The sequence below is a fragment of the Prenolepis imparis genome, unplaced genomic scaffold (assembly GCF_030444845.1).
Source record: "Prenolepis imparis isolate NDT839.2.m4 unplaced genomic scaffold, iyPreImpa1.0 SCAF_9, whole genome shotgun sequence".
Lineage (NCBI taxonomy): Eukaryota > Metazoa > Arthropoda > Insecta > Hymenoptera > Formicidae > Prenolepis > Prenolepis imparis.
Window position 1 is genome coordinate 17,481,783 of NW_028141167.1, and position 27,542 is coordinate 17,509,324.

The following is a 27,542-nucleotide window of genomic DNA, read 5'->3' on the forward strand; positions in this document are numbered from 1 at the left end:
TACGTTGGCTAATTTACAATGATCGAATACAGTAACATCTTTTGTCATAATATTTTTTCTACCAGTCTGCAGTGCAAAGATCACATATCGCGGCTTTTCCAGCTGAGAAGCAGTTTTCACAGTCCATGAATGCTTGGTTGTACTATGTAGCAGAGGAAATTCGTATAGATCCCAAGCGCGAAAACTCATGTTTAAGAATTGCCCGCTTTCCAATGCTCGTAGCAAGGACAGTTTATTAACCTCATTCAATAGTACATGAGGCATACGCCATTGTATCTTGAGTAATTCAATAGCAGCTTCAGCAGGTCCATACAGACAATTGTTGTCGTTGCGCGAACGTATCAAAATTAATTCATGGCGAGCATTAATCACAACACGTTTGTAATCTTCGCAAAATCCCAATAGCATGTTGAGCGGCACGCAAAAGTTGAACATACAAATTTCATTACATGACCCATTATGTGTCATATCCCATCCAGCATTCTTCAAGATTTTACTTCTCTCGGTTGTTAAAGAAACATAATTTTTCATCGTTGAAGTTATTCCAACGTTTCTGTTGCGATCAATCTCCACACCATTGAGTTCATATCGAATTTCATCAAACATGAACGCAACACAATTATTTGTTAATATCATCGTTTCATTTGCATCTATTTTAGATGTTATCAACTTTCCCTCGACATACAAAAAGCTTTCGCACGGCAACGTGTACAAATCCTGGTGGTGTATAGGTATCCGTATCTCGTCGCTATGTCCAAGCGATGTGTTAGCATATGGATTGTATGTATGTGTCTCAACCTTGACGATACGATCATCAAAGACTGGTTCACCACCAATATTCAAAATATCAATCATCTTTTCGTACGATGAATCCCAATGATTTTAAAAATTCGCGATTCAATGCGCTGAGTTTCTTTTTAGTGTAACGAGATCTCTGATTATTGTCGCTCACTGCCGCAGTTGCTCTCGCAAAAGTATTGTCCCTCGTAATGTCCCTCGTAAAATTATTATCTCTCACGTGCTCAGTATCATTTAGCACGAGCATCACACGCTAATTTTGTCGACGCCGTACGTGCAATCTTACAGTAACTTCCTCTCCTCGAAAATCCAACAATCGTCCTTCTTGATCAACAATGCGTATCGTTAGATCAGTAATGCTCCGTACGACGATCGGGAGATAAATGATCTGTGCAGGCGTTTCCGATATCTTATATCCTGGCGGCACGCTCGGTGAAAATTCATGTATCGTGTGTACGCGCTTGTCATTACTGTACGCACCAGTGGTGACGCTACATTCTATACGGATAATATTCACGCTAATAATATTTATAGGTAAATCCGAATCATACCATTTGTGAGGTTGCAATATACGATTCGATGAGAATCCCAACAACGATCCTATATTGTGGGGTTTATTAAAGTTTATTCTATAGATGCATTTGATTTCGCTCTTTAGAGTATTATGATTGGCGCGAAGCGCTATTACATCTTCATTCTGCTCTTTATTGGAAGGATATTGTGAAATTGCACGTCTCAGATACTCATCTATAGCATGTATTTCGTATGATCCTTCGGGTATTGTAATTTCCTTGTCATCGTTATCAAAGTAAAATTTATTATTCTTAGAATTTACATTCGGAATCGTATGATAAGTTTCAAAATCTGTTAAACCGAGCTCATAATCACCATTCGATAAATCTATAGCTGGAAAGTAGCTTACAGCGAGAACGCTACTTTTGCCAGTCAACGTTAGTGTTAGCGACATGTTGTCAAACTGAATCGTGATGATGGATTGACAGGTTTTATATCAACCGTTTGAAGAAATCGTAAACACAATTGTCCACAATTATTCTGATTATAATTTTGATAGGATGTGTGATTGTATTCTATTTTCGTAACATTTAAATATTGCACCAACTCTTTGGGTGGTCGTAGATTACCAAAACTATCGAAATATATTGATCGATTTCCCCTCTTTACATATGCTACCCAATGGGTACCGGAACCATCAACGTCATCCAAATTTACAATACCGCTCTCATTTTGTTGCACACCGTTTATTGGTAAATTATTGCGCATGAAAACACCTCTAAAGAATGGTATACGCATACGTCTTGCCAATTGTTCTAATTGTACATTAGTTGTTACACCCACAGGCATTTTTAGCGTTTTTTTTTTGACGTTTTTTTTTTTTCATAGTTGAGAATCCCTGTCCACGCTTGTATGGAGCGAGATAAACTCCACGACCTTCCATAGCGCGATTATGACGTTGCATTTCTTCAAGCTAACGTTGCGCAGCCTTGCTATCATTCACAGCCTTTGCGACTCCCGCTGCTCCACCGGCCAACGAACCGAGAACACCCAACAATGGTAAAATTGGCAAGATACCACCACGCTTCGCCACAGACAGTATTCGTTTCTTCTTCTTTTTCAAAGATTTTTTCGTCTTCATCCCCATACCGAATTTTGTCTTTGCTTTCATAGCTGCCCAAACAGTCGTAGCGGCTGCTCTTTCACCAAGAGTCGAATCTCTCGCAGTAATACGTTTTCGCGCTTTCGCAGCGAGTATATTATCAGCAACGTGTCGGTCTCTGAGGGCGTTGCTTTGAGAATATGCAATATCGTGCTCGCGACACGCAGCATCCAATGGATTAATGCCTCGATCACCTCTAGCCAATCGCTTTTCTAAATGAGTCCCCGGACCGCAAAACTGATAGCCGGGGATATGTAATTCGATCGGAAGTGCGTTTATCGCGCGATTAAAGAGACCACTACCTATTTTCGTTGACATTCGCTGCAATCCTTTATCATCGGCGCTGGACCGTCGATGTGCGTTTGCTGCCACGGTCGATTGTAATGTTTGAAACATCGACGACAGGTCTGAATCTCTGGATCCGCCTTTATGTGTTCCGGAAGCTTGTCCCACACGTAGTGGATGTGATTTTCATATCGCAATAAAAATGCTTTTGGTACAAATTGCAGCTGTTCGGCGCTTAAACCGTGAATATCGGAAGCACTTGTTAGCAGAACAAACATTTTTTCAATACTGAGTGATTCATGGTTCCGCACAGCTATAAATAGGCTCTCCATGACTCATTCATTCATTCGAGAGAAAACATGCGGTTCGTTCAGCAATCGACGATAATCAAAGTTACAAATTTCGACGATAAAACACGGTTGATGTCGGATAAAGAAATACGCAGACATGGAAACATACTACCGAATACTATACGCGGAATCATTTGCGGTCCTTCGAATTGTGGTAAAACTAACGCGTTGATTAGTTTGATTGAAAGCCCGCACGGCGTTTGCTTCGAGAACGTGTACGTATACTCGAAATCGCTACAACAACCAAAATATCGATATTTGGAAAATTTGTTATCACCGATAGAAGAAATTGGTTATTTTACATTCTCTAATAATAGTGATGTCATTCCACCGAGTGATGCGCTTCCGAATTCCATTTTTATCTTTGATGATGTGGCATGTGACAAGCAAGATACGATAAGAGAGTACTTTGCAATGGGGCGACACTCGAGCGTCGACTGTTTCTATCTTTGTCAAACGTATGCCAAGATACCCAAGCATCTTGTACGTGACAATGCAAACTTGTTAATTTTATTTAAACAAGATGGGACAAACTTGAAACATGTGTACAACGATCACGTAAATACAGATATGTCATACAATAATTTTCGCACATTTTGTCAGAAATGTTGGCAACATAAATATGGATTTGCAGCGATTGACAAGGACAGTCCGCTGACTAATGGACGATACAGAAAAGGATTTAATGAATTTGCAATACCACAAAACACTTAGTCGCTTTCGATGCCTTGATTGAGCAACGTCTAAATTGTAACATTATGAATAACGATCGTGAAAAGATTGTGTTAGAGATTGCGAAAACGAGCGATTCAATCCGTAAAAAATATCGTTTCTTGAAAACTGGTAAAATGGAGGAGGACGATGCATTGGAGAGGCATTTTAAACCAATCTCTGAACCTCTGAAACAGCTTGTTGAAAATACAGTTGGTGTTGAGTCTGGTGAAGAAAAGATTGAAACATTGAGTATGCTCGGAGAGAAAAAAGAGCTTAAAACAAAGCGATCAAATATATCATTGAGCGGTATAACTTCTACTCCAAAGCGAATCAAAAGCAGGCGAATGCAACAATTATTGGATGCAACTACTTCTACTCCGATACTAGATGTACAGCCAAGGCAATTATTGCATGATAAGACATCTATCGAGGAAATTTTCGAGACTTCACCTCAATCGCTTGTGACATCAATTCAACATTCATTACAAACATCCGATGGTCAAAATTCATTGCGAAATCACCTTGGTCCACTTGCTCAAAAATATGTGGCAGCTATATTGAGTCAAGATAAAAATTCCAAGATGGATTACGTATACGGTGTTAAATTTATCGACAAAGGAATGACGCTCGGTAATAAAAATTTCGATGTGGATAAAAATGATAATATAATTATCGATGGGTCAAAATACGTTGGAACAGCAGGTCTTTACGAGTTGGTTTTCAAGAGAATTCCCGACGATGAAATATATACTGCGAATGACTTGCAAAACTATAAAAGTATATTAATAAGAACAAATGCTCACAGACGAAATGGTAATGTGAATCAGCCTGTATTAGGTAACAAGGGATACAAATATAAATATATAATCGCACCATTATTCTCTGATAAAAAATCTGGAAAAGGTATACCACATGCTATGATCTTAAACAATAATAAGATTGATTACGTGCATTGGAATGATCCCAACGAGTTGGTAGATCGTTTGCGATTGCTCGAAGCTTCACGTCAAGCCGGCAACAACGCCCACAGCAATGAAATATTATCGATTATCGAGGAACTTTACGAAGCTCGTATTATTATAAAATAAGTTATACATCCACGATACGAGTCAGTCTGTCAATATTAGTGGTATCGAAATGTCGATTAATAAATTTGGATTATCACTTGGAACGTCGAATAATAATTCATATTATCAATGGGATGGATTACTAAGAAATTACGTGCGCGATAATACTCTGTGTCTAACAACCTCCGGCTATGACGCAAGGTCGTGCAAGATACGACGTGTAGCGCAACCAGAAGATGATAATGATGCAGCCAACAAACGATATGTCGAAGCGAGTGTCAAGCTTTTGAGAGATCAACAGAAAGAAATTGAGAAAAAAATAATCAGGCTTGAAAGGAATATGCAGGCGCTATTATTAACGCTGGATAAAATGGCTGTAACGCAGACTACATCAAAAGATACATAAAGAACTGTACGTGAAAATTATATCACATTATTATAAATATGCCTCGATCAAACACCTCTGAAAAGCAGCTACTCGTGGAGGAATTGCACGCTCCAGCGAGAAGAAATTTTCCGCGTAGACGTGTCATAGTACATGGATACGACGACCTGTGGCAAGCTGACGTGGTCGAGATGCGTCCTTATGCAAGAGTCAACAAAGGATACAATTACATACTCACCGTCATCGATGTGTTGAGCAAGTATGCATGGGCCCTGCCGCTCAAGAATAAGAGCGGACGCGAAACAGCTGACGCTATCGCTGAGATAATTCGAGATAGCAAGAGATGTCCGAGAAACATGCAAACCGATAGAGGAAAAGAATTTTACAATGCAAATGTACAGAAACTCGTAAAAAAACACAACATCAATCATTACTCGACGTATTCTGTTATGAAAGCCTCAGTAGTGGAACGATTTAATCGTACTTTAAAGAACAATATGTGGAAAATGTTTACACTTAATGGTAATTACAAGTGGATTGACGCGCTATCCCGACTCGTTGCAGAGTACAATGCGCGAAAACATCGCACTATCGGTATGAAACCTATCGATGTTACTCCGGAGATTGCTGAAAAACTTTTAAATACGGTATACAGTAACATAAAAATTGCTGCTCCAGCAAGATTCAAAGTAGGCTGTCAGGTACGCGTGAGTAAATTCAAGACCGTCTTCGAAAAAGGTTTTACACCAAATTGGACTACTGAAATATTTAAAATTATCAAAGTGCAGAAAACTAATCCTGTGACATATATACTTGAAGATTTGCGCGGAAATTCCGTCGCCGGAGGATTCTACGAGTATGAGCTACATCATGTTGCAAATCCCGATGTATATCTCGTGGAAAAGGTTTTGCGGAAAAAAGGCGATGATGTTTATGTGAAATGGTTGGGACTGGATAAATCTCACAACTCATGGATTCATAAAAATAATTTATTATAAACATTTATTTAAAATATTTGCACACTATTTTACAATATATTTATCTAATAATTTTATAAATACAAATATACATATAATATACATATTTATATAAAATATACATATACAAAATATACAAAATATACATATTTTACAACAAATATTATTTACAAAGGTATTTTATAATGTCCCCATGGTAATGTATCAGTGGTTTCAGGTATGATATACCGCTTGTCATCGTGAGGACTTAGAGCAATTTTCGTCTCGCGAATGGTGTATACTTCATGCAATTTCGATCTTATACATGACTGACTACGTGCCATTTCAATCTCTTCATTCAAACACCGCGTGTAATCATCAAACGTTATCGTTCTCGCGACAACGTTACTCTTGACACCTTTTACTTTTTTGGTATCTTTCTTACCATCCACTCGTAATGCATACATTTTTGCTCTAAGCCCTACAAATTCGGTCATTATCGTACCGTTATTTTCATCTTTCATTAGACCTGGCACTTTTTTATTCACGAGCGGTATACCATACACATTGTCAGCAGCGTAATCGCTCGTATCAAATTTGCTTACGTCGCGCTTTATATTCTTATACACATCTTCACATTCGATGTGGTATATTAGGCTGTCTGTGTCTGTGTACATTACCCTGCATCTGTCGCGATATAGCGGTGACATGTACTCGTGATGAAATTCGTATAAACATGTTTTGGAGATGTCGAGTATGCACATGCCAACATAGATTGGTTTGTAAAATTTTACTTCGAGTTTACGTAATTCTACAGCGATTAGATTTTCTGAAAAGATGCTTCTACTGTGGAAATTTGGTTTCGCAATCATTGCCTCTGCACCGTATCTTCCTTCCCAATGTGTAATAAGTTTTACATCAACCCGATTACGCACATTTTCCATCGTTTTGCCGAATACTGCGTTATTCATCAATTTATATAAATTTTTTTCAAAATCATTTTTCGCTTGTGTTCTAAATTGCGTATTAAGTTCGATATAATTTCGAAGCCATGGAGATTGCGCGAATTGTAATATGCGATGTATTTTTGCAACGCGAAGGCCGTGACGCGTACATTGCTGCAGGTTGCGGTAGTGTATCACATATCGCTTCTTGTTGTATAGCGTTGCGAGAAGCTTATCTTCCCGCTTGCCTGGTGGTTTGTCGCGTGTCGGGCAAAACGGTAGGTCAGTGTGCGCATCGTGAAGACATTGTGGATATTCTAAATCTACTTCAAGGATGTAACCTGTATGCGAATCGAGCGCGATAGATGATAAATTGAAACTAGACATGTCATCGACCCATTGAAAATCAGCATATGGCAACGGTTGACACATTGCCCATCCATACAAATTATTTACATCGAAATACATTAGATATGAAGATGGTTTCAATGGATCGTACGACTGCATATACTTGTTATTAGCGTGTGCATATCTGTTTGAACATTGACTCAGACCACCGCGTATACCCCGTTCTATAAACATTACCATGTCGATATCGGTAAGCAATTCAAACGTAATATTTGTATGTTTTAGCATCGCATCCCACGTATACCCGGGGAGAGTATAATAATACGCAGGGTCGAGCCCATAACTCTCGATGCAAGTGTCGCGGAAATTTTCAAAAATGTCGGCTAATAACAAGACATCAGTTTTTAAATATAAGTCGCTATATTCGCCCAGCGTTCGAATGGAGAACCGCTCCCATACGTTTTCAGCGTGCGTGTAATCGTTCTCGGATACAGTGTCGCCGGTCAAAGAACTGTAAAATGATTCGCGCGGCGGTAAACACGTATCTTGCAACTTGTCGACACAGTCAATGTATTCATATGGAAAGACACCTTTCCGTGTTAATAATTCGAAATTTTCGGTGGATAAATTTTGAAATTTCAATTGTAAATTTTTGAGTTTATCTTTACTTAGAAATGATGCCAATTTATCGAGACTAGTATTGAGAAATTTATATGAATCGATAAAACGTAATTTAATATTTCTGGATTTGTCTTCTGCAATTTGAACATTTTTTGTAAATGATATATATTTTTCTTTAGTTATTGGAAGTAATTCGATTCCTCCTTCGAACGCTGTAGCTATTTCCTTAATTATGAAATGTGAGTCGTAACCGGATAAATTATGAAATACTATTGGAATGCAAAAAGAGTTTTTATAATTTAAGTTGCAATTTGAGTGTGCTGGACCTCGGTACCGCCCGGTCAGATGGCAATGATCGCGTACGCGTGTATCGTCATCTTGCGTGAATGGTTTCTCACATATATGACAATGTGTCGCGCTATGAAATTTTTCCCACTCGTCTGATGTTAAATTTACCATGGGAACGTTAGTTGCTAAAATATTCTTTACGCGTATCGCTAAATTTTGTAGTTGTTTGGAAAACCACGAAACGCAATCTACACTACGACGAAAATAATACTCGGATAATGAATCGTTATATGAGCAATGTACATAATATGCTATACTAAATACTTGGTGATGTTGAAAGTTTTTTTCTTCTTCCGTCTTTGCTAGCACACATTCGAGATCTGCGTATACGATAAAAGGAAGTCGCTCTTTGCGATTAAAGTTGTTGAACGCGAGCCACTTGTCCTTATCGCTCGGTAACCGGATAGCGCAGTCATTCATCTTTCCGCAGTCTACCATATGTGACTGCAACTTGTCTTCCGAATGGAAGTAGTGTAAGCATCTGTAAAACAAATAATTAGTTTTTTTTTTTCCACATATATAATTTATATATATATATATATATATATATATATATTACATTTTTATATATTTTATATATTGCGTTTTTAATTAAATATACGTACCGATCGCAGATATATTTTTGACCATTATGTTTGCCCAATTGCGAGCTCACGAGACGGGAGAGATTCTTGATCCATGTGAAATGTCCAACGCTGTTGCTGTCTTCCACGTACAACAAGTTGACGTGTCTGTCTTTCTTCTGCTCACTGAGACGTATCGAGACAATGTTCTTTTCTTCGATGCTGTTCACATTTATCGAAATGTTGTTTGATAGTTCAAACTTTTTAATTTGATTCACAGTCACTGGAAACTCAATGTCTTGGAGATTGAGTACTGTCGTATAATGTGGATATGAAGATTCCCGTTCCACATTTCTTTCTGCGGGGTATAGAGCTGCGACCACCGCCCACGCAAAACATGCATTATCTTTTGATTGCACGTTAATCACTGCTCTCTTCATCATTATTTCTCGCGGTAATTTAATGTGACATCCCGCACGCATTGGATTATACTTGTTTATATTTACAGTTAAATTGTTTATTCGCGATAATGCCCAACCACTATCACGTTCTTGAAATTCTTCTAGCGATGCTAGTGTGGGCTCGATAATGCGGCGTTTGTACCAATCATGTAAATCGGAGGTGCGAAAGATTTCAAAGTTTTTAGTGTTGACACTTTTATTAGCGCGCTTATCGCCTGACACAAACTCACCATTAAATATAGTGTTCACTTTTACACTAGTGTGTTTTTGCAACACTTTTTGCACGTGTTCGATCACAATGTCTTTGGCATCCTCTAGAAATTGACGAGGTTCGATGTGGTTGCTGTTTATCACCGCACCAGTCAAGATGCGGCTCTCGAACGCCGTATCAATCTCTCGCCATATGAGTCCGATGTCTCGCGAACTGCTTCCGGCACCTGCATGTACAAAACGTCTGCGTACCGAATTCTTCAACCCTTCGAGACGAGCGATTTGGGAGACAAGCGATTGTCGACCTCCGATCGGTAATCGTGGTCGTTTTATTCTACTTTGTTCTTCCAGTAATTCGATGTATTCGTCACATTGCTGCTCCCACACAATATATTCTTCCACCGAATTCACCCTTGCGGCTTGCTCCATCAAACTTGCTTCCAATTGTGCCATTTTTGAGATGCTCTTGCTGAACCTCTGACAATGATACTAACATGGTATGCCTCTTTACCATCCTTTTTATTTAACCGTAGAGATCATTGGCACTTGAGTATGTTGCACATTTAACCTTGACAATAATTCTAATATTTCATTAAGTACGATGTTATAGCAGCCGTGCATCGGCGCTTGAAAATTATAATTTTACACGTTTTGAACACCTGGGGGATGACAGCAGCCGGTGCATTGACATTTGAATATGTTACATTTTGCACATTTTGACCTTGACAATAATTCTAACATTTCATTTGAGGATGATGTCATAGCAGTCGCGTATCGGCGCTTGAAAATTTTGAATATGTTGCATTTTGCACATTTTGACCTTGACAATAATTCTAACATTTCATTTGTGGATGATGTCATAGCAGTCGTACATTGACACTTGAAATTTTGAATATGTTGCATTATTTTACATTTAATATTTCGTTGAGGATGATGTCATAGCAGTCGTACATTGACGCTTGAAATTTTGAATATGTTGCATTATTTTACATTTAATATTTCATTGAGGATGATGTCATAGCAGTCGTACATTGACGCTTGAAATTTTGGATATGTTGCATTATTTTACATTTAATATTTTATTGAGGATGATGTCATAGCAGTAGTACATTGACGCTTGAAATTTTGGATATGTTGCATTATTTTACATTTAATATTTTATTGAGGATGATGTCATAGCAGTCGTACATTGACGCTTGAAATTTTGGATATGTTGCATTATTTTACATTTAATATTTTATTGAGGATGATGTCATAGCAGCCGTGCATTGACGCTTGAAATTTTGGATATGTTGCATTATTTTACATTTAATATTTTATTGAGGATGATGTCATAGCAGCCGTGCATTGACACTTGAAATTTTGGATATGTTGCATTATTTTACATTTAATATTTTATTGAGGATGATGTCATAGCAGCCGTGCATCGGCGCTTTGATTGGTTGAAAATAATTTTGTGTCAGCAATAATCCCCACCCCATTGCTTTGTATCAATAAAAACTTGTAATAATGATTTAGTATTGTATCAATCACTTATGTGAAAGGTTCTTTTAAAAATGTACTCTGCCAGCATGAATTATTACGTTCCAGTACAAGAGAGCAATGTTTTGTACAAGAAGAAATGTGACAAGTAAGTTTCAATATTATCTGTTAAATGAATTTTTCAATAAACAACTTTTTTTTTGTTGTTAAATAATTATTTTCAATAAATTTTTATAGCATTCATCGTGCGGCTCGTATACTTGGAAGAAGATACGTCTTAACCCCAACATCATACAAATATTTGGAAATAGGAATCAGCGTCGGAATAATATCCTATGTGGAATTGGCTCTCGGTGATAATCGAGGCAATCAAATAATATTACCCATTGAAACATGGAAATCTCTAATGCGGAAACGAGCAGACGTTGAGCAGCTAACTGAAACTCCGCTATGGATTAGTGATCTAACACTCGAAGTGGTTAACATGTATAATTCAAAAATTATAAAAATTACTTCATCTGATAATTCTTTGTACATGAAACCATCAACGTTACTACATTTATTCGATTTCAACAAATGTATTGATCATATGTATTCCTGGCTGTGTGAGAATACTCATAGTGTTAATGAAAAATTTAAACAATTTGTAAATATTTTACAATGTGATAATATCCGCGATGTGAGCAATGCCGCAAAGGCGATACGTGATAGTAATATGTTTAATAGCGAATCACTTATAGATTGTGAATTGATAACTTGTGCTATAAATGAAATTCTTCACGATGTTTGTAACAAATAAAATATTTTACTGTTAAACTGTGTGTTTAATTATTTCTTTTCCAATAAGATATAGCTAACAAAACTATTTCTTCGTTCTCTGGAGATTTAAAAAGTGATGAGCTAGCTGAGACATGATACTCCAGTTAGAACAAGAGAGATGTAGAATTAAAATCAAGAGGGGAGCAACATTATAATATGTGTCCCATCATAAAGTTTCAGATAGTCTTGAATGTAAAATGGGTAGAGAAGTTGTGCTAGATAGAGAAGATGTGGTGGATGATGATGATGTGGTGAATGATGATGAGATGATGGTGATTGATAATATATCAGACGTTGATGATATATCAGACGTTGAAATGGGCTCGGACGTTGAAATTGAGCCCGCAACCGATTCCGATTATGATAGTGAGTGCGACGACGTTACTCGCGATACAAGAGTGAACAGCTTGTGCACAGCTGACATCATCGCCATGGATGATAGTACTAGAATGTGTGCGATACATATTTATTATTGTCCATGGGATGGAATCATGTTGTGTACAAGGTGTTTCATAAGATTGCGAGATCTGTATGTGGAGATTGGCGTCGTCCGCATTCACAGGACAGGGAGATTTGAACAACTTTTGGGGAGATGGTGCAGCGAATGCAATAGCCCGCTGGACCAAATGTTCACACGGAATATGTGTCCAGTGTGCAATACATGTAAGTATTTCTTTTCATTTAAAAATTATTAAAATAATAAATTGTTTAATAAATAAATATATTTAATAAAAATTTCTATTATGCAGGAGTTCTGCCCTGCCGCCTCGCAACCACCGTCACCTCGCAGCCACCACCACCTCGCAGCCACCACCTCACGCACCGCCTCGTACCACAAGTGTTGATACATGGGTCGATCGTCATGGCGCTGCTTTATATATTTTATGTATAAGTATATGTATAAGTATATGTATATAATATTTTAAATTTTTAAATTCACACACACACACACACATACACATACACACAAACATTTTGTAAAACACACACACACACACACAGTTATAAATAAAAATTACTTTAAATATAAAAAAAAATGTACTTATTTTAGAATAAGTCCTCTCCCCTTCCTCCTATTAAAATCTTATTAATTAAAATTACTGTAAATATTATTTAAAAAAAGTCTCTCTCGCGCTCTCGTTCGCTGCATCAGCTCTCGCGCTCTCCATCGCCGCATCGTCTCACAACATCTCTCTCTCGCTCTTGTGATATCTCTCTCGCGTGCACCTCGCGCTCTCCTTCGCTGCATCAGCTTTCGCGCTCTCCTTCGCGTCATCTCGCTACCGCTCGTCATCTCGCGCTATCTCTCTCGCTCTTGCATATACGCCTCGCTGCACCACCTCGCGCTCTCCATCGCCGCATCATCTCGCTACCGCTATCTCTCTTTCGCGAACGTCTCTCTCGCGACATCTCTCTCTCACGTTCGCCTCGCGCTCTCCTTCGCGTTCCTCTCTCCCCGCGGACCCCTTACCCAAAAAGTTTCATGCGGTCTTTTGCGGATTCCCCTCTCCCCGCAGACCCCTCACCAACAAAGCTTCATGCGTTCTTTCGCGGACGCCTCCCCCTCCCCGCGGACCCCTCGCAGACCCGTCACCTAAATCGCGGACGCTCCCCTCCCGCGGACCCCTCGCGGACCCTAACCTCGCGGACGCCTCCCCCTCCCCGCGGACCCCTCGCGGACCAGGCACCAAAATCGCGGACGCTTCCCCCTCCCCGCGGACCCCTCGCGGACCCGGCTCCAAAATCGCGGACGCTCCCCCCTCCCCGCGGACCCCTCGCGGACCCGGTACCAAAATCGCGGACGCTTCCCCCTCCCCGCGGACGCCTCCCCCTCCCCGCGTGACGTCATTCCCCCTCCCCGCGTGACGTCATTCCCCCTCCCCGTGTGACGTCATTCCCCCGCGCCATGGGTTCCCCTCGCCCCTCACTCCCCCTCATTGCCCCTGAGTTAGAACTCTCATAGTATTACTACTTGTCTCTCTAATAAAAGTTAAACATCTGAAAAGTGAAACCGAGATATACAACGACAAAATTACTTTGACCGGCATAACCGGGCATAAAGCGCGAACAATAGGAAAATTCTACGCGACTATCGTTTTAGGCAGCCGAAAAATCAAACACGCGATTTATGTCGTAAAGGACGACTTCTCAATGGAATACGAAGGGATCATAGGAATCGATTTTCTACAAAAGCAACAAGTCGCGTGCGATTACAAAAAACAGGAGATTCAAATAGGAAACGCCATATTAAAATTACGACCGTACAATAAAATTCAACTAAAACCGCGTAGCGAAACAATAATACAAGCGGCAACGAATCGTAATAAGATAGGCGTGATAAAGGCCGAAGAAACAGCACCGGGAATATATATTGGACGATGCCTGGTAGAACCAAAAAATTTTCTGTGCCCCGTCAGTATAATTAATACGACCGATGAGACCGTAGAGATTAGTACGCCGCTCGTAACCATAGAAGACATATGTGAAGATAATGCACACAAAGTATACACGATACACACGGGCGACACTCATAACTCGTCAACGCGCGACGAACGAATCTGACAATTATTACGCACGGATCATCTAAACGTCGAAGAAAAACGCTCAGTACAACGGATATGCGAAGAGTATAGCGATATATTTCATTTAAATGAAGAACCACTGACATGCACCGCGACGATAAAGCACGAGATAAACACGCGCGCCGACACCTCGCCCGTCAACGTAAGACCATACCGCCTTCCCGAGAAGCATAAAGCAGAAGTAAATAAGCAAGTGCAAGGAATGCTAAAAGACCAAATTATTAGAACAAGTACGAGTCAATGGAATGCTCCATTATTAGTAGTGCCGAAAAAAGCCGATGCGTCAGGAAAACAAAGACTCAGGGTAGTAGTAGACTTCCGGAAAGTTAACGATTTAACTATAGGCGACTCATTTCCCCTGCCTAATATTACCGATATATTGGACCAGTTAGGGAACGCCAAATATTTTACGACACTTGATCTAGCATCAGGATATCACCAGATGCCGATGGCCGAGCGCGATAAAAATAACACCGCCTTTTCAACCCCCTATGGACACTACGAGTGTTTTCAATCGAATGCCGTTTGGATTAAAAAACGCGCCTGCGATCTTCCAACGATTAATAAATTCGGTACTAACAGGGATACAAGGGCTCAGATGTCTCGTTTATCTCGACGACATCGTAATATACGGATCCAGTAATATACGGAGGATCATAACAGAAGACTCGCGGAAGTACTACAGAGATTACGAAAACATAATTTAAAATTGCAACCGGAAAAGTGCGAATTTTTACGTAAAGAAGTAATATACTTAGGGCATATTATTTCCGAGAACGGCATTTTACCCGATCCGTCGAAACTAGACGCGGTAAAAAATTTTCCGACGCCACAAAAAGTAAAAGACATACAATCGTTTATCGGACTAGCGGGCTACTATCGCAAATTCATTCAAGATTTCTCGCGAATCGCGAAACCGTTAACAAAACTAACAAAAAAGACGGAAGTTTTTGTATGGGGAAACGAACAACAAATCGCGTTCGACCTAAAAGAAAAATTAATGTCCGCGCCAGTGTTAAAATATCCGGATTTCATCGAAGAATTCAACGTGACCACCGATGCCTCCGACTACGCAATCGGAGCCGTGCTGTCACAGGGACCGGTAGGCAAGGACCGACCTATCGCTTACGCCAGCCGAATGTTATCTCGCGCAGAGCAAAATTACAATACGACCGAAAAAGAATTGTTAGCAATCGTATGGGCAGTTAAACATTTTCGACCATATGTCTATGGAACATTTAAAACGGAAAATTTAAAATAATAACCGACCATAAACCTCTAATTTGGTTATTCAACGTCACGGACCCCGGATCAAGACTCATCCGCTGGAGATTAAAATTAGAAGAGTACGATTACGAGATAATTCACAAGGCCGGACGAGCAAACGCGAACGCCGACGCGCTAAGCCGATACGTAACTCGAGATGTCACCGAAGGAAGAAAAAGAGAAATCTTCAAAGTAGAAGAAGAGGAAGACGAGGGAGAAGAAAAACTCGCCGATAACGCAAGAGTATATACCGAAGAGGAGAAGCAACAAATACTCTACGAATATCACGATGCGCCCACAGGAGGACATCAGGGAATCGAACGTACAATAAAAAGAATTCGATTAAATCATAACTGGCCAGGGTTGACAACAGATGTCGAAAAATATATCTCAAAATGCGAATCTTGCCAGAAAAATAAATTGTCGCGACAAGTAAAAGCACACTTCATTATTACGAACACGCCGAGTAAACCATTCGAGAAATGCGCGTTAGATATAGTCGGACCGTTAACAATTACTAATAACGGAAATAAATATTTACTAACTTTCCAAGATAATTTAACCAAATTTAGCAAAGCGATACCGATCGCAAACCAAGAAGCTAACACGATCGCGAAAGAATTCGCCACGAAAATAATTTTCGAATACGGAATTTCCGAAAAAATTCTAACCGACCAAGGAACAAATTTTGTAAGTGAAATATTTAAGAATACGTGCAAATTACTTAAAATCGATAAAATTCAGACAACAACTTATCACCCTGAAAGCAACGGAGCATTAGAGCGTTCACATCGCACGTTAGCCGAATATTTAAGACACTATATAAATGCCGACCAAACAGACTGGGACGAGTGGATTCCCTACGCAATGTTTACGTATAACACGACCCCACACGCGGCTACGGGGTATACACCTTTCAAATTAGTATACGGACATCAAGCGGACCTACCGACAGCCCTAGCGAGACCGCCTAAACTAACGTATAGTTACGACGACTACTCGCAAGAATTAAAAGAAAGAATACGGGCGTCAAACCAACTCGCGAATGAAAATATTAAAGAAGAAAAAATAAAAGCCAAAGGGTACTACGATAAATCCGCGAAAGAAACAAAATTTAAGATAGGCGACAAAGTACTAGTATACGACGAGACGCTCCGACGGGGACGATCGAAAAAATTAGATGCACTATGGGCAGGACCGTACGTAATAACCGAAAAGAAATCTGACGTAAACTACACAATTAAAAAGGGAAGAAAAGCAGTGCGCATGCATACGAATAAATTAAAGTTATTTATAGAAAATTAATACTTACTTAATCATCTTCCTCGTCGGTGTCACGGCCAGCGAAACCATAAGGGAGGGGCCGCCCCAGCTGAAGGGTCTCAAGGGTCCGGATGGCCGGAATCATAAATGCTTCCTCAGGAGGCACAGGTACCACCTCCTGCACGGTGCGAACTCCCGTGGAAAAATTAAAAGACACCCGTAAAGAATACGGGGTGCCCGCGGTCCGGCGGATAGCCGCACGGGCCCGTCCTAGGCGGGTAGACGGCAACTCCGGTCCCACCACAGGTGCACGACGCACCGCACGCCGACACCCGGAGCATAGAGGCTCCCACCACGGTGTGAAGTCGGCACAAACCACGCAATTAAAATACAGATCGGAGGACCTCATTATAATTTTCTTTTAAACCTTGTGGCACAAAAGCTGTCATAAGACTAAACGATGAGATGCAGAAGCACCCCAGGACTCAAGAGTCACATATGAAACTGTTTAGAAATCTACCGTCAAGATCGTTACCGAAATATCGCGAAAAGAAAGGTCAAAAAACATTTAACGCCAAGATTCGAACGACTGGCTTATTTGTTCCTAAATGTTAAATTATAAAATATTTGCTTAACCGAACGAAAGGTGTTTGCGTCGCGAGCTCCGGTATTTCGCGTTTTTTGTCACCTTCGACACAAACAGCCAAGCGTTTTTCGAGGTTTTTGGCATCCCTCGTGGCCGTTTCTGATTGGCAAGCATCGATCCCGCGATCGCTGCTACCAATCAGGGGACTTTTGTCTCGCCCCCAATTTTGCGTGATAGCGGCGAGAGCAAAAGTTTTACCCTCAGTGTGAGACGAGAATTCTTTCGAGAAAGAATAAAGAGTGTATGAAGCAAAATTATTATAAGTCGCGTATCGAACGATATCGATTCAGATAATCGCGTCCAGTGACTGGTTTGTCGTTTTCATTACAATAAATTCGCTTGTTAAACTTATTACGACTGCCGTTACTCTCTCTGACCGACACTCCCGCATCCAGCTCATAAATAAATAATTGCGGTGTCCGCGCGAAATATCGAAGGCACGTGGACAGAAACTAACATCTTTCTCACCTGATAAAAGTTGCGAACCAAAGCAATACCATTAAAGATAAAATAAACACTTAATATATTATTACAGGACACTCACACTCTTAATCTGCAACGCTGCAGCATCCGCGAATCAACGCGAGAAGAATCGACCGTATGAAATAACGGAATTCAAGCATAGCCCAGGGATATACTTTGAGCAAATTGGTCAACTACACTATTCCAAGAAAACATGGAAATTAGTAGTAAAATTAGACCTAGCACCCCTAAACTACAGACAGGAACAAATAGAAAGTTATCGAAAACAAACAGAAACAATGTGCGATTCAACTATTTTGCGACTCCCTTATTATAAGACCATATGTATCAATTCGAATAATATCGCGAAACGAAAATTAAAATATTTTAATAACATAATGAATCAAATCAACACTATATACAAAAGACCTATAAACAAACGTCGAGGACTAATAGACGGAATAGGCTCTATAGCGAAAACATTATTCGGGACCATGGACGCAAATGATGAAAAACGTATAAACGAACAGCTAGAATTATTAGAAAATAATCGACAAGTAACAGAACACGCGATTAGAAACCAATTAAAATTAATAAATGCTACTGTAGCGCATTTAGATAAATTAGAAAATATAATTGAACATAACGAAAAAATATTGCAAAAAACCATAACCGAATCTATTTCTTTAGAGGAAATACGTGACCATTTCAGGGCCATAGATACAATTATAAGCGAATTAGTAAAGGACGCAGAAAATATAATGGAATATTTAACATATATACGAAAAGGCGAAATACACCCTAAATTAATGACATTGTAATCCATTTAAAAGAAGCGGCAGCGCAACTGCCTGAAGGATTATATTTTCCTTTTAAAGTCCGCACAGACGACTGGTCAGCGATAGAAGAAAACACCGCGATAACAGCGTACTGTGATCCGACAACAATATATACTATTTTGCGTTTCCCTTTAATTGCGCAACCGACCTATGATATTGTAAAAGTAATAAAATTCCCCACACCATCCTATAATAATGTATACAATTATATCAAAATAGATAATCAAATAATTGTTATAGATAAAGAAAAATTAACATATGCGACAATGACGGAAAGCGAATTGCGAAATTGTAATAAAATTAATACACAATATGTATGTAAACGCAATTCACCTGTACACCGCGTAGATTTAGACGCACCATGTGAAATTCAAATGTATACGCAGCGACAGCATTATCAGAGCAAATGTAATGTAAGACACTATGTCTCAACCTACATGTTATGGATAGCATTACACCAAGAGCACACTTGGTTATACTCGACGGACGCCGAACAAACGATAACCATACAATGTGACGGTCAGTTCGAAAATAAAATAATAAGAAATACCGGCGAAATTACGCTAAACGGAAATTGTAAACTGACAACAACGGACACAACAATAGAAACAGAAGAAAAAACATACGAAACCGTTCTAGAAACCTTTCTACCTAACATCAATATAACAATTCCAAGAGACGGAAATATAACAAGACATAACGAAGACACGCTAGAAAAAATCTCACAACATCGCTTAGAATTAACAAACCTCAAAGCCAAATTGACAGATATAGATAACGACTTACAAAACAACGAACAAAACTTCTACGCAACGAAACAATTTATCTATCCAATGACATCTAGCGGAATAATAATAATATTAATTATAATAACCATTATAGTATTTTGGACAATAATACGACGAAGAAATAAAAACAAAAGAAGACCATCAGTTAGGATAGTCGATAACTTTGACATACCAAGATCAATATTAAAAAGAAGCCAAAGTACTAGATTTTAGAAATAAGAAACGATTATAAAACTACATTGTAACCGGGAATTATAATTGTACGTAACACACATTAGAAATAATCTTAACATAATGTAAGAAAGTAAGCGAGAAACTTCGTACCTCCGTTTTTCTTTTTTTTTCGGGGGAGGAATGTTATAGCCCGAACTATAACCAGTAGTTATTAGAAATTAGAATTTACTGAATATCTTTATAGAATACTGTAAAACATTTTTGCTTATAAAAGAGCGCTCTCGACAAACGCTCGTCGCGTGAAAACGCTAACGCAGCGAGACACGCGCGAAGCACCGGAAACCGCGAGATGCAAGCGAAGACCTGCGACTTCAACCTGCTTCGCTTGCAGTTAGAACAAAAACGCGTGAATATTACTAACTAATCAGAGACCTGTTTCCAAGGGCCTCTCCCGAAAGAAATCCAAGAAACAAAGAATATAAAAGATCGAGAGTCAGCCCGCGAAGATAGTCGCAAATTAAGATCTAAATCAGAAGTAATGAAATCGCTAATAAAAGATCGAATCATTAAACAGAGTTAATACGAAACGGTTAATGCCTAACAACCGACTACTGTAAGAATACCTCTAAATCGAGAGAAGAGCGAGAATAAATGGAAAACTCTATTTAATTGAAATAAAAAGTATATATTTCTAAGTATAAACATCCTTGGCTCCTACGACATCCTGTGCGACCCGAGGATTTCATCCTTTTCACTCGGCGCAACCCCAGTGCCGTACGGCGGCACAACAGACTGTACTCAGTCTTTTTCAATACATAACGAAAATAGAAAATCAAAATACCGGAGCATACAAATAAACGGGTAAAGGTAATTAGAAAATTAATGTATTTTTTAAACCGATGGAATAAGAGATGCTATGACAAAATGTATATATTAAGCCAGTTATTCGTTCAATTTATAAAATGATGTCATATATATTCAAAATATGTGATGTTGAAGATAATTAAATAAAGCTGATAAACCAAATTTCTTCGTTGGTAAGCGAGAAAGTGATGGTCAAATTTTCTTTGCATGTCAATCATTTTATAAGAGATTCACGAGGTTATGTGTTTGGCAACCTAGTAGTGTGTTAAAAATCTTCTGTGGATATTAAATATTTAGTTGTAAAAACAAATTCAAGATTAGGTGTATAATCACTCACATATTTGTCAATTAATTATGTTACGTCCAGACCACTGATCTCTATACTATCTGGATAGACTATATCCTATAAAAGCACGCTGAATTGAAAGCTCACTCAACGCCTCGGAATGTTCAATAAGGTACTAAATACTGGCATGACACTGCGCTGTCGATAAAGATAAATTAGAGGGGTTATTTAACCGAGTGGTCTGAAAATTAAATTATTATTTTCAATTCCATTGTTCGGAATCTTTAAAGAGTAGTCACAGCGGTAACGCGCGCACACGATAAAGTCAGGTATGCACACAGACTGACGACACAAAAAAATCGAAGACTTGATTTTACACAAAATAAACAGCACTATATTTACAGAATGTAATTTACAGAGGTTTTGCGCGACGAACTAAGGTCGCGCCGACGCGGAGCGCAGTTGCAAGAAGTGCAACAACGAGAAAAGAGTATTGCCCGTGAAAAAGCGCGGTACAAAGTACTTTTTGAGAGAACGCTCGTTATCGATCCACAGAAGGCCTCAAGACAAGAGAGTGATTGTTCGACGGGCAAACGGCTTTATCCCGCCGACCTTCGAGAAGGTTCCGATACGAAATCAACGAACTTTTGATTTCGTTACGTGGCGATATGGAATCCTCTCGAGAGTCGGAGGACAAAACCGTTTGTTATCATCGTTTGTTTGTGTTTAACGACGATTTTAACAGCGACGGTATTTCGAGCGCGGGAAAGCGCGCTACGGCGCGCGGTGGCGATTGGCGCACCGGCGGCGCCGCGCGGAGCCGCGCAAAATACGAAAGCGAGAAAAGCGCAATTATTGCCCCCTTATTTTCGGTACCCGTAAACCGGAGTTCATTGCACACGCATTCCCTTTCTCTTCCTCTCTCACTCTCTCTCTCTCTCTCTCTCTCTCTCTCTCTCTCTCTCTCTCTCTCTCTCTCTCTCTCTCTCTCTCTCTCTTTTCTCAATATCCATAAACAAAAAAAATGAAATAAAACAGAGAATTTTTAATTTGTAGTCAAGTTCAAATAAAAATCATATAAACAATTATTTTGCAGCAAGCAAATAATTTATTAACTCAAATTTATATTAAATTAAATTAATTAGTTAATTAAATTAATGAATAATACTAATTAAATTAGAATAAAATTAATAAAATTAATTATTAAATAGTCTCCGAAGTATGAAATTACCTCATGTGTATATATAGATTAACTACAAAAGAGTTATATTTATTTTAGTTATTTATTAATACAATTTAGTAGATTAGTGGTAATTCTCACGAAGTGAGAAATATTCATTGTGCTATTTGTCCGCGGATGCAAAATTGAACATTGTTCCTTTTTCGTATACTGCACTTGTCGTCTATCTAACTCCAGTTATATATGTATTGCATGACGACAACTTTGCAAATAATGTGTTGAATGCTGTGTAAATAAATCATATATGAATTACATAAACAACTTTATTAGATGATATATTAGTATTTTATTGTTAGTATTAGTATTTTATATAACAACATATGTGTAGTAATAGACATATGATAGAAGCAACATATTTACAAGCAATAACAAAATCAAAACATATTTTATGACATGCAAAAAAACACAGTTAGACATACTTAAATACTATAAATAAACAAAACATATATTTTATGAGATGCAAAAAATACACATAGTTAAACACATTTAAAAACTATGAATAAATAAAACATATTTTGTACATGCAAAAAAACATAATAGTCATAGGTCATTTAAATATTTGTGTTAAGTAGAAAAAATGTTACATTTCCAGTGAAAGTTTATAGTAAAAAAAAAATAAATAAATAAATAACGATCATTGATGAGCCCATACAATCTGTCGCGTTAAGAAATGTCGAATATTTGTACCAGTTATAGAAAGTGCTAAATTTTTAGTAGCAGCTTACATACGAATTTCAATATAATGCATCAGAATATGTTTTATAAGTATGTACATGTGATTGATACAAGTATCTGACATAAACGTATCATGAAAATGTTCTTCGAGCTCTGGAAAATATTTTTTTTTTGACAATAGCAGTTTTTTGTAAACTGTATTAGCCAGTACAGCTGGAAAATTTGTTTCAATTGGTGGTTTGCCCATGTTACAATTACACGCTTTTCTGAACATCAACTCAGCAACTTTACAAATAATAATGACGCTTTCTGAAGGCATTATTAAGCCACCACGATTTTTGGCAATAATAAGAGCTATAGCATTTTCAGAATTAACGGTGTTATTTTTGCACGTAACAGATGACAATACTTTACAACCTGCTATACATTCAGCACATTTGACTGTATTTGGCAATTTTCGCACTACGTATCCTGCTATATATCCGATGGTATGTGTGGCAAACTCAGAAAGATAATTTGGAACAGCCCAAGTAAAAATTGTTTTAAATCATCAACGGTGTTTTGAGAAGAGTTACATTCATTACTGTCCAAACCATATTTTTGCTTAACTCTAAGATTTTCCACGGCATTATATATAGTTGGATCATATCTATCAATTGTCGCTACCTTTTTTTTTGTAGAAACAGAAACATTCAAAATTTTTGTTTTATCCATTAGTCCTGTATTACCTGTACTAACTTCTACATCATGACGAATTAATAGTCTCTTATATGCGGAGATGAACTGTGCTACAGTTGGATTTGGGCACCAGCCACTTCTGGCTCTTATAGCAGCAAATAGTAATTCGATATGATCTTGACTTAATTTGTATGTTAATAACATTTTCAATGATCCATTTACCGGTTTTATATAATGATCAAATATAGCAATTGAAGATAAAACAGCTGTATAGAATCCTATAAATCCCGTTTTTCTTGGGCATGAATAAATTGGCTTATGATTTAACAATTTCAAGCTACTAAGGTAATTGATTGCGTTTAAAACTTTTGGACGCCAAATATATTCGTTTTCTGATTTTAATGGACTCTTAAAACCCTTACCCCAAGGATTGCGTACATTTAAAAAGTCAAAAACATAATCAACACAACGAATAAATTGCACTGTTGTTTTACAGCCTTTGAATTCAGGTAAATGCAAAACCTTCCAGCAAAACTCAATCGTATCTGCAACACTAGTACTTAATGTTTGTGCAGCTAAAAATACTTTCATTATCATTTTCTTATAATCAATATGTATTGTACGCAATTTATTGCCTAAATGCAATCCTTCTTCTTGCTGAAGTAATGCCAATGCTTTTATATATTTCCATTCAATCCTGTTATTATCACCATCAAGAATCACTGATAAATCAGCTAAAGCATTTCGTATATTTTTAAGATTGTGACATGGATCTATAATAACGTGTATTTCAGGTTGGTTTTTAACAGGATGAGGAAAACGTGGTTTCGCGTTCTCCTTCATCTCCATACTTGCTCCTAAACGTTTAACTGTTGCAAAATGTTCAGCAGGGCCGTCTAACTTCTTAATGAAGTAATTTTCACACCAACTTCATGCAGTCGTATAAGAGCATCATTTATCAAATTAGCTTTAGTTTCCGCAGACAAACCATTAATTAAAAAAAAGCTATAGGTAACTTCCAAGTGTCATTCAAAGCCACAACCAACATCACCAAAGCGTTTTTTGCCTCAGGCAAGTCATTTGTACCCTCAGTACCAACACCAATGTCAACATATCCACGCATTTTTCCATCTCGACTTCTTTGAAATCCTTTTTTAATGCCCATTTCGTCCATAACCAATGCACAAATAAGACATTTGTTCTGTTTTATATACTCTTCATTTTTTAATTTTAAGGTGTTAAAACACTCCTCAGAAAAACCAGGTTCAGCATCAATAGTGTTATACCATGATCGAATAGTACTAGGATGAGGAAGTGCCAGTTGAAACGTTTTACGGACATAGTTATAGGCCGCAGGTGAATAAAAATGAAGAGTAAGAGCAAAACATCTTAAATGTGGTGGATATTTCGCTTTTGTCAGTGCTTTCTGTGCTACGTTTTTATGCATGCGTTTAAAAAGTTCTGCAGGAATATCTTCAAACTCTTTCAAAATATACAAACCATCATCAAGAAGATACTGAGTTTTCCGAAGTTCTTGCACGATATTCTTCAAATTACTGATTTTTCTTTTAGCCCGTTCTTCCTTTTCATTCAATAGTTTGTTTTTGGTGCGCAATTTTTTGATTGTTAGGAGAGCAGCATTGAGTTTCTCTTTCATAGTATTCAAAGATTCCACATACATATGATCGTGATTCACTATATTTATAGATGTTTCGTTTTCTGAAAAAAAATTTATTCACGTTTAGTCAATGTAGAGTTTGTTAGGATTACAATAATATAAATATTAAATAGCAGCATAATTTTCATATAATTAATTAGGAAATTTATTTATTTAGTTTATTTAGTTCTTTATTTAGGAATGAGAATAGATTACAAATCGCAAACTCCTTATTTATTGCTACAGCAATGAGATGCAGGACAGAATAGCAAATTAAATAATTGTTGAATAAATTCTACCTTTATTTTCTTTCTGCGTATTAGTTAGGTGATCTGTTAATGACGGTCTGACATTCGTTTCTTGTGAGATATCCTCATTTTCAACAAATTTTCTCCCTGAAATTCAATGATATTGTTATACGAGTCTTCGTTTATATTTAAGAGTTTTCTTTTATATTCTGTTATATGACATTCTTTTACAAATCGAACAAAATAACAAAATTAAATTACAAAAATTAAATTTTTTTTTTACAAAATCCGTTCGATTTGTAAAAGAATGTCTCATATGCATTTATATAAGGGTTCCCATTTAAGTTTACGCGCGCGTTCTAATTCTAATCGCTTATATATTAATAGTAGTAATATATATACTATATGTGTAAAATCATACGTTTATTTAAATGGTTGATATGTTCTATCTCTGTAAATTCTTGTAACGGTGGTGATACATTCTCCTTTTCATGATCAAAAATGGTCGGGATACTACCTTTCCTTAATCTTGGTAATTTATCACGAAAGTCAATGCATTCTTTCGAGAAATGTTCTGAACATAATGAACTATAATACTTTGGCATCCAATTTGTTCGACCCATATTCCTTACCCATTGTAGTTTTGTTCTTTCATCTGTAGGAAATCTAGTATATATATAAAAAAAATTCAGAAATGTAAATAAATATTTATAATAATAAAAATAAAGCTAATCTCAAAAATGTTGTAATACTTACCTATGAAAAGATAATTCTTTCCATTCAATTTTTGTTTTTTTACAATATTCACAACGAGACATTTATTACTTATTGGTTATAAGACAGGATAAATATCCAACTGTCAAATCACTCTCACTATTCACCATTATTACCAGCAGAACGCAGTGTTTAGTACCTAATTGAACATTCCGAGGCGCTGAAGATCATATAGTCTATCCAGTTAGTATAGAGATCAGTGGTCCAGACTCAAGGAAGGAAGAGTCGAAAGGAAGGACGTAACTACTTAAGTCGAACAACGCCAGGTAGTGCGTTTGTTCGAGCCGAACGAACGTGTTTAGGCCCCATATAGGTCAACGACCGCGAGGGTCGCTCTTACGCTATTTAAAGGGCGTTCGCTCGGTGGTCCCTTTTCGGCAAGAGAATTTAATCTCTTTTGCGCGGGATGGGACCTTAGTGCGATCTCTGGACGGAGGAAATGAAAGCGGGTTAATCAATTAATTAAACGCGAGTTCATAATAAAACTAAGTTTTATTCATATAATTAAAAACGGTAAAAAGACGGATACATAAGTAATATTTAACTCAGGCGCGGGATTTAATCTATAAATAGGTGTGTGTGGGTGTGTCTGGTTCGCGGGTGTTACATGAGTACGGCGGTCATCAATCGGGACATGAAGGGGGGAGAGTTTATTGTCTAAATATATTATGGTCCGATTGGTTATTACAATACTAACATCACCTTAATAATTAAATAACCAATAATAATAATGTATACATGTGTGCGCGTGTGTGCGTGTGTGTCATGGGAGTTCCCGAATCTGGATGGTGGAGGGAAGATAGGATCTTAATAAGACTTGCGCTGGGACGGCCAAGGGACACCTACGCTCAGGAACATACCAGGGGATAATCTCTTCAGGATTTGCGTCGATTAAATGTTGACGCAGGGCCTCATGATCTACTGGGCCCGGACCGATTGTAAAGGTTCCTTCCGGGACTTCCCTTATCCCCGGGAATTGATTAATTAACCAAGCTCTGAATTGGTCGTAGGTGAGCTCGGCGTGCGATTCTAGTTCTTCCGAACCGTCGTCGCTGAGATCTATCGTCTCAAAAT

General features: G+C 38.0%; 1 long non-coding RNA gene across 1 annotated transcript; it reads right to left on the minus strand.

The window, feature by feature from the left end:
- Positions 1 to 26,160: 26,160 nt before the first annotated feature.
- On the minus strand, positions 26,161 to 26,604 carry LOC145941151 (uncharacterized). The gene is made up of 3 exons (XR_014426137.1): positions 26,520 to 26,604; positions 26,451 to 26,466; positions 26,161 to 26,360 (listed from the first exon to the last, which is right to left on the minus strand). It is a non-coding gene; the product is annotated as an uncharacterized LOC145941151 (long non-coding RNA).
- Positions 26,605 to 27,542: the final 938 nt, after the last annotated feature.